The 12,790-nt window shown below is 27.8% G+C and overlaps 1 long non-coding RNA gene across 1 annotated transcript; it reads left to right on the plus strand.

The window, feature by feature from the left end:
- Positions 1–1,639: 1,639 nt before the first annotated feature.
- LOC136090243 (uncharacterized) lies at positions 1,640–2,321 on the plus strand. Its single transcript, XR_010643288.1, has 4 exons — positions 1,640–1,682; positions 1,763–1,839; positions 1,929–2,134; positions 2,228–2,321. It is a non-coding gene; the product is annotated as an uncharacterized LOC136090243 (long non-coding RNA).
- The last annotated feature ends 10,469 nt before the right edge of the window (positions 2,322–12,790 follow it).

Here is a 12,790-nt window from a genome sequence, read left to right on the forward strand (position 1 = left end):
TGCAATAAGCAATGTAAATTAAAATTTGCGGTTAAAGACAATGAGCTTAAAAAATTGCACGAAGAAATTTGTATTGGTGATCAATTATTACTGACTCCGATTAGCAAAAAAAATCATGTTGGACTTGATACAACTCTAGCTGATGTATTTTTATTAAAAGACAATGATGCTCTACCACGGATTGTCGAAGATGCTGTATTACATGTAATGAAGCAAAAGCTAGTTACCTCTGAATCAAACTTTATTGCATTTCTTTCCGGAGGACCTAGGGTAGGCGCATTTTTAATATATAGCAAAATTAAATAAACTGTATTATGTTTTGTTATAATTAATAAAATATAAATTGATTTCACTTTTCTTTCTAGCCTTTGTACTTTACTTCCAACTCGATGCCATACAAAGAGGGCTCAGATGTTAGTAAAAGGAAAATTAAAAAAAGACATCAAGCTGTTTTAAATTCTTTAAATGTGACCTCTGGTATGCCCAGCACATCACAACTTCAGCAAACCTCTGCTATTTTGAATTCATTCGAAGTAAAAGATCAAGTTAAAATATTGAAGATGTCAGACATACCTTTATCAGTTGTAAGTGCTGAAGAAATGATAAGTATGACAGCTCATATGGGAATTACATATTCAAACATGAAGATACTTGCAAGGTAAATTAAATTTATATATATATATATATATATATATATATATATATATATATATATATATATATATATATATATATATATATATATATTTATTATTTTTATATATACAAACTTTAAATTTGACCAAATTAACCTAAAATGAAAGTGTGAATAAATAAAAAACAAAATGTTTAAAATTTTATTATAGATGGCTTGAAACCAAAGATATAAAATGTGCATCAAAAAAAAGCAACGAAAAGTAGCTAAATCCTGGTCTGGAGTGGATTGGGTAGTTTATAATGCTCCGTTTAACTTTCTTTTAAAAGAATCCAGTGATTCATTTGAAGTTAAAAATGCTCCATGGGGATACATTAAAGATCTTCCACCACATACAATAATTTATCCTGGGTATACATTAAAGATCTTCCATCACATATAATAGTTTATCCTGGGGATACATTAAAGATCTTCCATCACATATAATAATTTATCCTGGGGATAGATTAAAGATCTTCCATCACATATAATAATTTATCCTGGGGATACATTAAAGATCTTCCATCACATATAATAATTTATCCTGGGGATACATTAAAGATCTTCCATCACATATAATAATTTATCCTGGGGATACATTAAAGATCTTCCATCACATATAATAAACAAACTCAATCTTCTAAAAAAGTAAAGATAGTAATTTACATAAATGTGTGTCTGTTTAAAAATGTTGTCATTATATATGCTTTTTTGTTAAAAGTTTATTTATTTTCTAAATTTATTTTAAGTTCAATTACAATTTAAATAGAAAAAATTTGCTACAGCATTCCAATATAAAAAATGACGAAATTCACATTAAAATTGGTGGTGATTATGGTGGTGGATCCTTTAAGATGTGTTATCAAATTGTGAATGTTGATTAGCCGAATGCCAGAAGAAACACAAAAGTATTTAGTATTTTTGAAGCAAAAGAATACAAACCCAATCTTATTGTGGGTATCTCAATGTTTACACAACAAATTAATCAATTGCAGTCACTGTGTTGGAAGTAGGTTTTATTTTATCATATTGTTTTTAATGTATTTAGATAAATAGATTTTAATCTACTTTAAAAAAAATTATTTTTAGTGAGAAAAAAATAAGAGTATTTATCTTTTGTGATTACAAGTTTTTATGTTCGGCATATGGAATTACTGGTGCAAATGGTATAAATTCAAATAATAAAATTGTGCAACAAAAAATCATATTTAGTAGCTTTTTAAACGCTATGTATAAAATTATATTATCGTATTAGGTCGACATGCTTGCTTGTTTTGTCATATAACTCGTGCAGAGATGAAAAAGCCAAGTGCTCAACAAAAAAGTAATTGTTCCAGTCGCACGCTGGAAACGCATGATGCAGATTTGCAAAAATTCATTCAAAAAGGTCAAATACCAAGGTTTGCAAAGTATTGTAACAATGTCATTGATTCACCACTTTTCAATATTCCTTTAACACAAGTATTTTTATAATATATTACATTTTTATAGTATATTATATTTTTACTTTTTTATATCATTTTAATATTGTTTTTATTGATTTAATGAATCTAGGTTGGCATTCCATCGTTGCATATCTCATTAGGAATTTATCTTTAATTTTTTAATATGCTGGAAGATGGCTGTCATCTCATAAATATAAAAAATGCACCTAAAATGTATTTAAAAAATAAAACTGTAAACAACAAAAGTTTTGATGAGTATATTGCACTTCAGTTGAAAATATATGAACAAGAAAAAATTATTTCTGAATATTGTGAAAAAATACCGCTAATTTATGAAGCAATGGTCACACAAGTTCTACGTTCTTCTAAAAATAAAGAATATCTCAATGAAATTTTTCAGCCCAGAGTAGTTCATTTATGGAGAAGAAAAATGCTAAGGTATAATAAGTTAATATTTGAAATAATGAAATAAAATATTCTATAGTTTTATGTGAATGAAACATGTATCAATGTAATTGATAAATGTTTCATTTTAAAATGCTTCTGTGTGTGTGTTTATGTAGTGCTGTTTTTTATATAGCTTATTGAATTAGAAGAGTTAAAAACTAAAACATTTGATAAATCGCATGGACCACTTGTGAAAAAGCTTGATGAAGTTCTATGTGGTCTTAATGTTCAAAGACAAGCTTACTACGGAAAGTGCTTTATCGGGAATCATGTTCATAAAAAGGTTTTTCCATACATATTTTTGCATACTTGTAAATATAAATTGTATAAATATTTTTGTAAATGTATAATGTATAGAGTTACTAATTCTGTAAATTATAAAATTTATTTTTCATCTATTAGTCAAACAGTGTCCTACATCTTTGGAATTCGATACCTAAGATAGTAACAGATCTTGGATTTATTGATACAGATGTACATAACGAGGCAAAGGTCTTAAGTGAGAAATTTGTTCATTTGTTCTCCAAACACGGTACATGCTACAACTTTATGAATTTAAGTGAAATAATTAATAATAATCCATTATTAGAATTAGGTAAAAATACATATTTATAAACTGTTTGTATTATGTTACTTCTATTAAATTTCCTCTTGCTTGCATAATTATTCTTACTTTGTTTTTCACGTTTTTTAATTTAATTTTTTTTGGAATCAGAAGGAGCCATTGGAGAATTAATGAGTTACTTTCGTAAGACATGGCCCAATGAGTCCATTACGCCAAAAATGCATTTATTAGAAAACCATTGCGTTGATTTCATTAGAAATTGGGGTTTAGGTCTTGATATATATGGAAAGCAAAGCTTAGAAAGCATGCATGCTGAATTCAACAGTATGAACAGCACCTTTTGCCATATGAAAGGAAAACAAAGACTACAAAGTATTGTGTCCAATCATTACATCAAAAACTCACCAGAAACTTTGGAAATTCGTCCAACTATTCAAGAAAGAAAAACTTATAAAAGAAAAACCTTGTGATGTTTCATAGATAATTATATATACGATAGTAAGTGCATAACAATTTAATTTTAATGTTTATTGTTAAAAATATGTATATATATATATATTTATATATATATAAATATATATATATATATATATATATATATATATATATATATATATATATATATATATATATATATATATATGTGTGTGTAAATATATATATGTGTGTGTAAATATATATATATATATATATATATATATATATATATATATATATATATATATATATATATATATATTTCCGAATATAATAAATATTTAGTATAATAAATAGTTAATATTTTGTATACTACACAACAAAGAATATTTCATTTTATATTTATTAGATTGTTATTCCTTATGTTTTCGCGGACATCTTAGAAAGTTTCTATAGTTACTTTTGGAAGTTTTAGGGGGAAAACGTTTATTTTTATTTTATTTTAAAAGTATAAAAAAAAAATAATCGGTTCTTCAAAATTTGACAGAATCTCCAAATACCTTAACTCCTTCTCTTAAACATATCAGCTTTTCTCAAAAAATTCATTTAAGTACTTATTTATCAAGAATTACTAATAAGAATATCATATCCCCCTCATATAAGAATCATTTTTGAAAAAGAAGTTAGTAAAATATAAGATTATATTTCACTTAGAATATCATATCCCCCTTGTGTAACATTCGTTTTCGACATGGCACTTAGTAAATTATAAGATATAGTATAAAATTTTTACTTAGAATTTCATATCCTCCTTGTGTAATAATCTTATTTGACATTAGAACATTAGTCAATTATCCCCCTTCTATAACAATCGTATTTATAAAAAAATAGTTAGTAAAATATATGATATACTATTATATACTATTTAAAGCATCATATCCCCCTTTTGTAATATTCGTATTCGACATAGAACTTAGTAAATTATAATATATAATATCAAATTTTTACTTAGAATATTATATCCTCCTCGTATAAGAATCGTATTTGACATTAAACTTAAGAAATATAGGATATATTATTATTTTTCACTTAGAATATTGTATCCCTCTTGCATAAGAATTTTATTAGATTTAAAAATAAGTTAAATATAGGATATAATATCAATTTTTTACTTTAAACAACGTTTATGCATAAATTCGATCTTACTTTTTACCATCTATAAACATTGTTTATGTCGGAATATTCCTTCGGACGGCCGAGGTGCACTTCTAAATGCCATAACTTTAAATAGCGCCTGCCTTTTCAATGTTCTTATGTGGGATATAAAATTCTAGGCGGATGCGATATCCTAATACAGTACCTTGCTTGCAGTTCCATCAAAATAGATTGGTTGAACTCAACATCAAAAACAATGGTCTTCCTGCCTCTGCTTGTGAGCGTCTATTCAGCTGTTAAAAAAGTAATGCAGTAACTTTTACTCTGAGTACATTTTTAATTACCTACTTTTTACTTTTACTTGAACAAACATTTCGACCAATAACTTTTACTTGCATTTGAGTAAAATTTTAATCAAGTTACGGTACTTTTACTTGAGTAAAATTTTACTTTTTTCACCTCTGGTTTTGATGCCGCCCGGACACGCCCAAGAACAACTATTTTCAATTTTAAAATAATTCTACTTAAATGTGTTCTTTTTTTCGCATTAAATTTGAAAGCCATTTTTAATTAAACTCCGTATTGTTGTCGTAAAAAGGTATATTTGTGGTAACTGAATGACTTACTATTAATATCATCATTATTAACATCTATTAATATCATCTAACTAACAACTATTAATATCATCTAACTAACATCAAAATACTCCTTTAAACTAATATAACTTTTTATCTTCCGCAAGTTGACAGAGTTTAAAAAAATCTTTTTGTTGATTTAAAATTGTGTAAAATAAATAATAAAGTACAAAACATCTTAAATAAAATTAAAGAATAAAGATTTTATTTCTTTTGTGACTAATTATGTTATGAAAATGTCGGAATGTTTAGAGTTTTTCGAGAAGAAGAATTTTACGAAAGTTAAAGGTGCTTAAGCAAAAAATGAAGGATGTTAAATAATCCAAGTATAAATTTCCTGGGTAAAATATGAATCAAATTTTGAATTTAAAGAACTTATCTAAAAACCTTCAAACGTATCACAAACGACAGAATTAAAGAGAGGGCGACATACATTGCCTTTAAAAGAAGAAGAAAAACCAGCTAAAAGAATAACAATTTCAAATCTGTTTGAAAAAGCTGAATATGATACAATGTATATACTCGAAACAGCAAGATACACAGCTAAACAAAAAGGTAACAAGAACTTAGAAAAAAATTATCAAGTGCATTATACAAGATCAACGTATATGATATAAATAAAAACATTGATAAAAATGTCTCCAGAAGAAGGATTTGCTTTTCTTTGAAATCACGGTTTACCTAATATCTGCATGGATATAATATTTGAAAGTAAAGAGAGTGGTGCATATACTTATCCGCTTTACAGCAATATTCTGGAATCTAATAAAAAATGTAGACCAAATAATAAGCACATCTTTGACGAGGAGGCAAATGCGCCATTACAAAATCTTCTAATACATACTGTTCAAAGAATAAGAGAATCACAAGAGGCGAAAATCTTATCTAAAATTACTAATAAAGAAAAGGAATCAATTGATTTGATTTTTTATTTGTAAGTGATTGATGGAGCCAGTAATATTTCCCAATTTAACCAAAAGTTCGATGAGTTCTTTGAAAGTACATAAGACTTCGCTTTCTTTACGATTCGCTTTTTTTTTTATATAATTGTTACCTTAAGAGTTCAACATAGGAATATTAAGTGTTTTGGGCAAACCCATCTCCTATTTTTGTGAAACTTTGCAGACCAATGATCCTAAAGTAAGCTAAAGAAAGCAAAGAACATATTCTCAAAAAAATTTTTTCAGTTAAACAACATATAAATGAACTTCCTCATATGATGAGGCAGCTATCAAATTGAAAAGTTTCTAAATTTTTTTATTTTTAACAGGCATCGATAAAAGGGTTTTAGCGGAAATCACTGAAACACTGTCTTATCAACCGTTTCCGCTTTGTTAAGCGACACTTATTAAAATAAGTCACATTAAAAACTACACAAATAAATTATTTAACAGTGATAAAGCACTTTTACACTTTCAGATAAGTCCACTTTTTTGCTGGATTTGTCTCATGGAATATCACCTTCTTTTGACCTATAAATTTGACCTATAAATTGGATATTAGGCAAAGGAAGGCAAAAGGAAAAATAAAGATTTTGTCAAAGCTCCAAAAAGTCTTATACAAAAAAAATTTTTGAAAAAAAAAATTAACACGTAGACAAACCTAATCTAGGTGGCACTAGTTCGTTTAATAATGGCAAAACTCTACGCTAAGCTTTTTCTGATCCAAAATTGTTTCCAGAGATTTTGGAAATAGCTATAAATCTTATTGCCTATTTAAGAATAATATTAATATCTTTTTTCTGTCAAAGTCCAACCAAATTTAAAAATTACTGTCTACAAACAGTTTTTATCATCACTGAGAAATATTCATGATATAAAAATCCTTGTGTTCATAAAGTTTCCGCTCATGGAGCTCAAACAATGGTTTTTAATAACTTGTTTAGTGGGAACTTTTGGCAGGAGATGCGGGAGAAAGTCTTCACAAATGTTACAGAAAATATCGTTTGAATCATGCAAGAAAAACCTCAAGAGTTAACAACTTAACTGATGTTTTTAGACAAGGTTTAGAAACATCAGATCCTCATTTCCGGTATTATTTTAAAAAGACTTTTGAAGTCTGTAAGTAAATCAGTACTACCATAAAAGGTTTTGCAACTTTTACTGATTGAAAATTCCATAAGAAGTAAGGATCTTAATGAAGAGATTTTACCTGAACTAATTTATGTTTAGATTGTATTGATATAGAAGCCGATAGCAATTTATCCGAAGTAAATAAATGCCCAGCAATAATTATGAAATTTACTTTTAATTAAAAAAGTTCAAAACTATTATTACTAAATGATATCAGTTCTTCTATTTAGAACCGACTTAAAATGACTGTTAAACAAAAACAAAAAATAATTTAAGTAGAAGCATTCTAAAACTAAAAAAAGTCACTCTTTTTGTTCCAGAAACATACAGAATTTAATAAAAATCACATTCAAGTATGCTGTTATTTATTTTATTTACTTTATATTATTTATATATAATTATTTATATTATTGTATAATTATTTATATTATTGTATAATTATTTATATTATTATATATAGTTGTTGCTTTTTCACTAAAAAATTGTTCTTTAAAAAAATGTTAATCATTAAAAATGAGCAACTTTTAAAAATCATTAAAAATGATCTTTTTTTATATAAATAATAATACATTTAATATAGGGAAACATAGGGTAAGATGACAAATGGGACAAGATGACGACCTACCGTTATCTCTGAAAACAAAACTTAATTTAACATCTGACTTTAGCTGAGAGGAAACTAGATTATATTTACTAGATTTATTTATGCTTTCTTTTTAAATATGATTTTTGTGACGAAAGATAAGTATTGAAAAGGTTCTTCTGACGTGTAGGAAAATTTTTTATCCTCGTTTGATTTGATTTATTTCATTGCTTCATCACCAGCTAAAAGTAAGCATTAAGTTTTTGTCTAGTTTGATCAATCTAGAAGCCATACAAGGAGTATTAGGCTATGATAACTTGATTATGTATAGTTCTAATTTATATTAAAGATAGTATTTATTATTATTATAGTTGCAGCCGTAAAATATATATACAATATATACATACAGCAAGCAGGGTAAACAGCCTAATATAAACAACCAATTATATAAATGCTCGTTCCGAATTTTATCCCTAACCAGTAATCTAGTCTAATTTTAAAATAAAGTAGAGTTGAGTAGAAAGTTACTTGCTCGGGTAGTTTTTTACAGTATTTTGCTGACCGATTATATAGTTGGTTGTGTCTTGGAAAACAGCTTGGATATTATTCACGCCTTTTTTTAAGACTGTGACCATGTGACAAGAAGTTAACAAATTTTGGTTAATATAAATCATGAATTATATCAAATCGATGTATTAGTTTAAATATTTGGATAAGATCTCATCGTAGGCGCCAAAACTCAAGCGATGGTAGATTTATTCTCTATCGTCTTTCGTAGTATTGAAGATGTCTTTAGCTTGAAGCCCATTTTGTTGCTTTAAGTTGAATAGATTCAAACAAAGCTACATCAACTTTTAAAAACGGGGCTTAAACAGACACTGCGTATTCAAGCTATGTTCTTATAAATACTTTATGTAAATTGAGAGCCATTTTTTATTCAATGATGGTAAATGTCTTTTTTAGCATACCGAGAATTTGTAGAGATTTTGAAACAAATAATTGAATATATGTGCTCCACTTGAGGTTACATGAAAAAATAACTCCTAAATAAGGTTATTTAGTAGAGCTTCTTAGGCTATCATTTATACCTTGGCTATTTTGCAAAAAGTAACTGCACATAGGATTGGTTTTACCATAATCGATACTTTGAAATATTTTTGAAATGTTTAGTTTTAAGTGACCAAAATATAGGCAGAATCGTATACCAAGCGTAGACGATTCTGCAGATTAACGAAATTAGTCTGCAAAAAAGATTTAGAAAAAATTTTAGTAACGTCGGCAACATTTCAGAGCTTTTTGTAAGTTAGGCAAGTACGTTTGTGAAGAGAAAAAATGAGGAGCGGGCCGAGAACCTTGAGGAACACCACTGAAAACATCAACCCAGAGCTAGCATTGTTAAATGTAATGCGTTGCTTTCTACCTACTAAAAAGGAATTATTCCATTGTAGTAGTTTGCCGTTTATTCTATACGATTTTAATTTTAACATAAGCCTGTTGTGAGAAACAGAATCAAATGCTTTAGCAAAGTCGATTACATCAATAAACTAAAGACAAAATAATATCAAAAGCCTTTATTAGATTTGTTACCCAAGGTTTATGATGAAGGAAGGCATAGTGATTTAAAGAGAGCAGATTGTTATCGTTGATATGCTTCAAAATTGTATTCTTTTTTTAATAGCCTGGGGCAAGATGAGCGGGGCAAGATGACGGACAAGTCATCTTGACCCAGACATCACAGCACATGTTTTACTATTAATTATGAATTTTGTTTCGTTAACTAGGTTTTGCTGACTAAAAAGTTGTACTTAACTTAAAATAATGGGCGAATTTATTACAAAATAACTTAAAACAATATTGTAACCAAATTTAATTAAAGTTATTTAAAAGTAAATTAAGTTTAGATATGTTGCTTAATCCTTTTATTTATGCGAATCTCTATTTGCAAAATAAACATATAGATTACGATATCTAAAGAGCGCATTTGCAAAATTGTGTAAGTGCCAAAAATAAAAATTTTCAGGAGGAATAATAATAATAGTACTAATAATAAAAGTAATTAATAATAATTATAAAAAAAAATTGAATAATAATAGCCAAAACAGCAACACAGCAGTGTACCACATACGGCAGTGACAGTGATGAATCATTTACATCGATGATTATTGTTATATTGATCTTAAAAAACGACGCTATAATTTTCAGTTATAACATCAATTTGATGTTACAATAACGTTATTTTGATGTTATATCTTGAAAAATGACGTTATATTTTTCAAATATAACACCACTTTGATGTTATAATAACGTTATATTGATGTTATAATGATGTCAGTTCGCGCAATTTTGTCTTTATATTAATGTTATATCTGTATTCATTAATAACGTCATTTTAAAATGAGTTTCTCAGAAAATTTGTCGTAAAAAAGTATTTTGTTGATATATTTAGATTGAAATAAGCGCTATAGCATAAATATAAATACATTATTTAAATAAATCTAATACATATCTCACTCATACAATCTGACTAAAATCACAAAATATTCATAACTATATTATATACAGAGTGATTATCCGAAGACACTATAATGAGAAGTTTCGTAGTCGCTTCATTGTGTCGCGACTACAAGGTGGTGGATGTTCTGTAGGCATATGGGGTTGCATCACTTATGACGGCCCAGGTCTCTGCTACTTATACGATGGTCTTATGGATCAACATAAATATATAGAAACGCTTGAAAATCATTTAATCCCGATTAGAGACATCTTTGTTAGCAATGAGTCGGAGTGGCAGTTTAAACAAGACAACGCTCCCTTGTCACAAGGCGAAAACGGTGACTATTTGGTTTCAAGAAAACAACATTAAGGTACTTCAGTGGCCAGCTAGATCACCTGACCTTAATCCAATCGAAAATATATAGACTGTACTGGACCGCAAACTCACTAAAGCTCCCGTAACATCAGCTGAACATCTTAGGGAAAGTTTGAAAGAGTCGTTCGACAGCTTATCAACTGATTATTGCCGAAAACTTTTTGATTCAATTAAAAGAAGATGTGAACTATGCATAAAGAACAAAGGTGGACATATCCCTTATTGATCTTGCTATTAAAGCAAACTTAAATCCAGGTGTGCTAAACTTATGAGCAGCTCTTTTTTAACTTTTTTTTTTATATACTAACTTTGATTAAAGATATTTAGTGGCAGACATTTGTTTTTTTTAGTTGTTTTTCTCTTAATGTAATTAAAAAAGTCAAACAAATGTATCGTTTTTTTAAAAATCCTGAATTTCTTTTTACTTTTATTTCATTTTTAAAGAAAAAAACGCAACTTAAATCTAATGTGTGCTAAATTTTTGAGCAGTAGTGTATTTTCCTTTAATTATTCTTTAAATATTGCGATTAAACATTGAAGTTGAAAAATATTTTTCTACCCAAATTGTTTATCGTCGAAAAATAATCAAACTACGCTATGTTTTGACTGGAAAGCATATTTTTTTCGATAGATCGGTGTCATTTTTTTAAAATAACAATCTAAGTTGCTGTGATTTTCATTTAAGCGTGTGCTAACAATCACCGCGTAATGATTATTAGCACATGCTCAAATGAGGGGCAACTTTGTCGTTAAAAAAAAGATAATACTTAAGATAAATTAGATTTTTTGATGGCGCAAATTTTTAAACTACAAAGCGCCGTTTAAAAAAAAAAAAAATTGTGCTCAAAATGTACTTCAAGGCTTTAGATTTTATCTATAAGAGATAGGCTTTTCAGAATACATTAGTTTACAGTTAGCGTTTGAAACTTTTTGAAATTTTTATTATGAATGCGACTTTGATGTGAAACATGTAAACAAGCTTATAATGTATAGTCTAAAATGTATATATAGTAAATAATAAGTATATAAAATTTGATTTATAATTGTGATGAAAGCGGCCTTTCATCTGTGCCTAGTGTTTCTGTGTAAAGGACTCTTGTGAAGTATAAAAGTTATTTACTGGTCGACGTGGTACACTAACAAATTACCTTGCCACTGTCAATGCAGCAGGAAACAGCTTACCACCAGTTTTCATTTTTATGGGAACATAGATTCCAGATCAAAATTTCCTTTATTAACTTTTTACATCATTTTATTATATTTTTATATATAAAAGTATTGATATTTTGAATGATTAATTTTTGAAGCAATTGAATTAGCAATAGAGATGGATATTGAAATAATATGCATTCCACCTCATAGTACACACCGCCTTCAACCACTTGACACACATGTTAATAAAGAAGTTAAACATATGTGGTCTTAGGCCTTGCCCTATTGCTTAGCTGAAATTGATGATATGCCTTGTTGCAACATTCACATTATTTTTAACAAAATATGGCCTTACATATTCAGAAAAAAAGTATTGATTGTTTATGCGTTTCACCATTGTGGTTTGCATCCCCTAAGAAATACAGTTAATGACTTTAAATACCAAAAAAAGAAAAGATATTTAATAAAACAAAAAATCATCAGGGAGACCCAAATTTATCTGTTTTAAGGACTATTGTACCTTATCCGTAAAAAAAAGCAAGCTTACTCACTCAAAACGTCATATTGATATAATGCACCACCAGATTATGTTAAGTTTATAAAGAAGCCTCCTGCTAAAAGGCTCCAATAAGAAATGTGGTCAGTGTTAAACAGAAGTAAAAAAAAAAAGAAATGATAAATCAGTCAAAACAAAAACAAAGAAGACTAATATTTCTGCTAATTCTGATCACCCAAGTTCATTTAGTGATTTTATTATAAAAAATATCAGTGATAAAG

Source organism: Hydra vulgaris, chromosome 13, assembly GCF_038396675.1.
Source record: "Hydra vulgaris chromosome 13, alternate assembly HydraT2T_AEP".
Taxonomy (NCBI): domain Eukaryota; kingdom Metazoa; phylum Cnidaria; class Hydrozoa; order Anthoathecata; family Hydridae; genus Hydra; species Hydra vulgaris.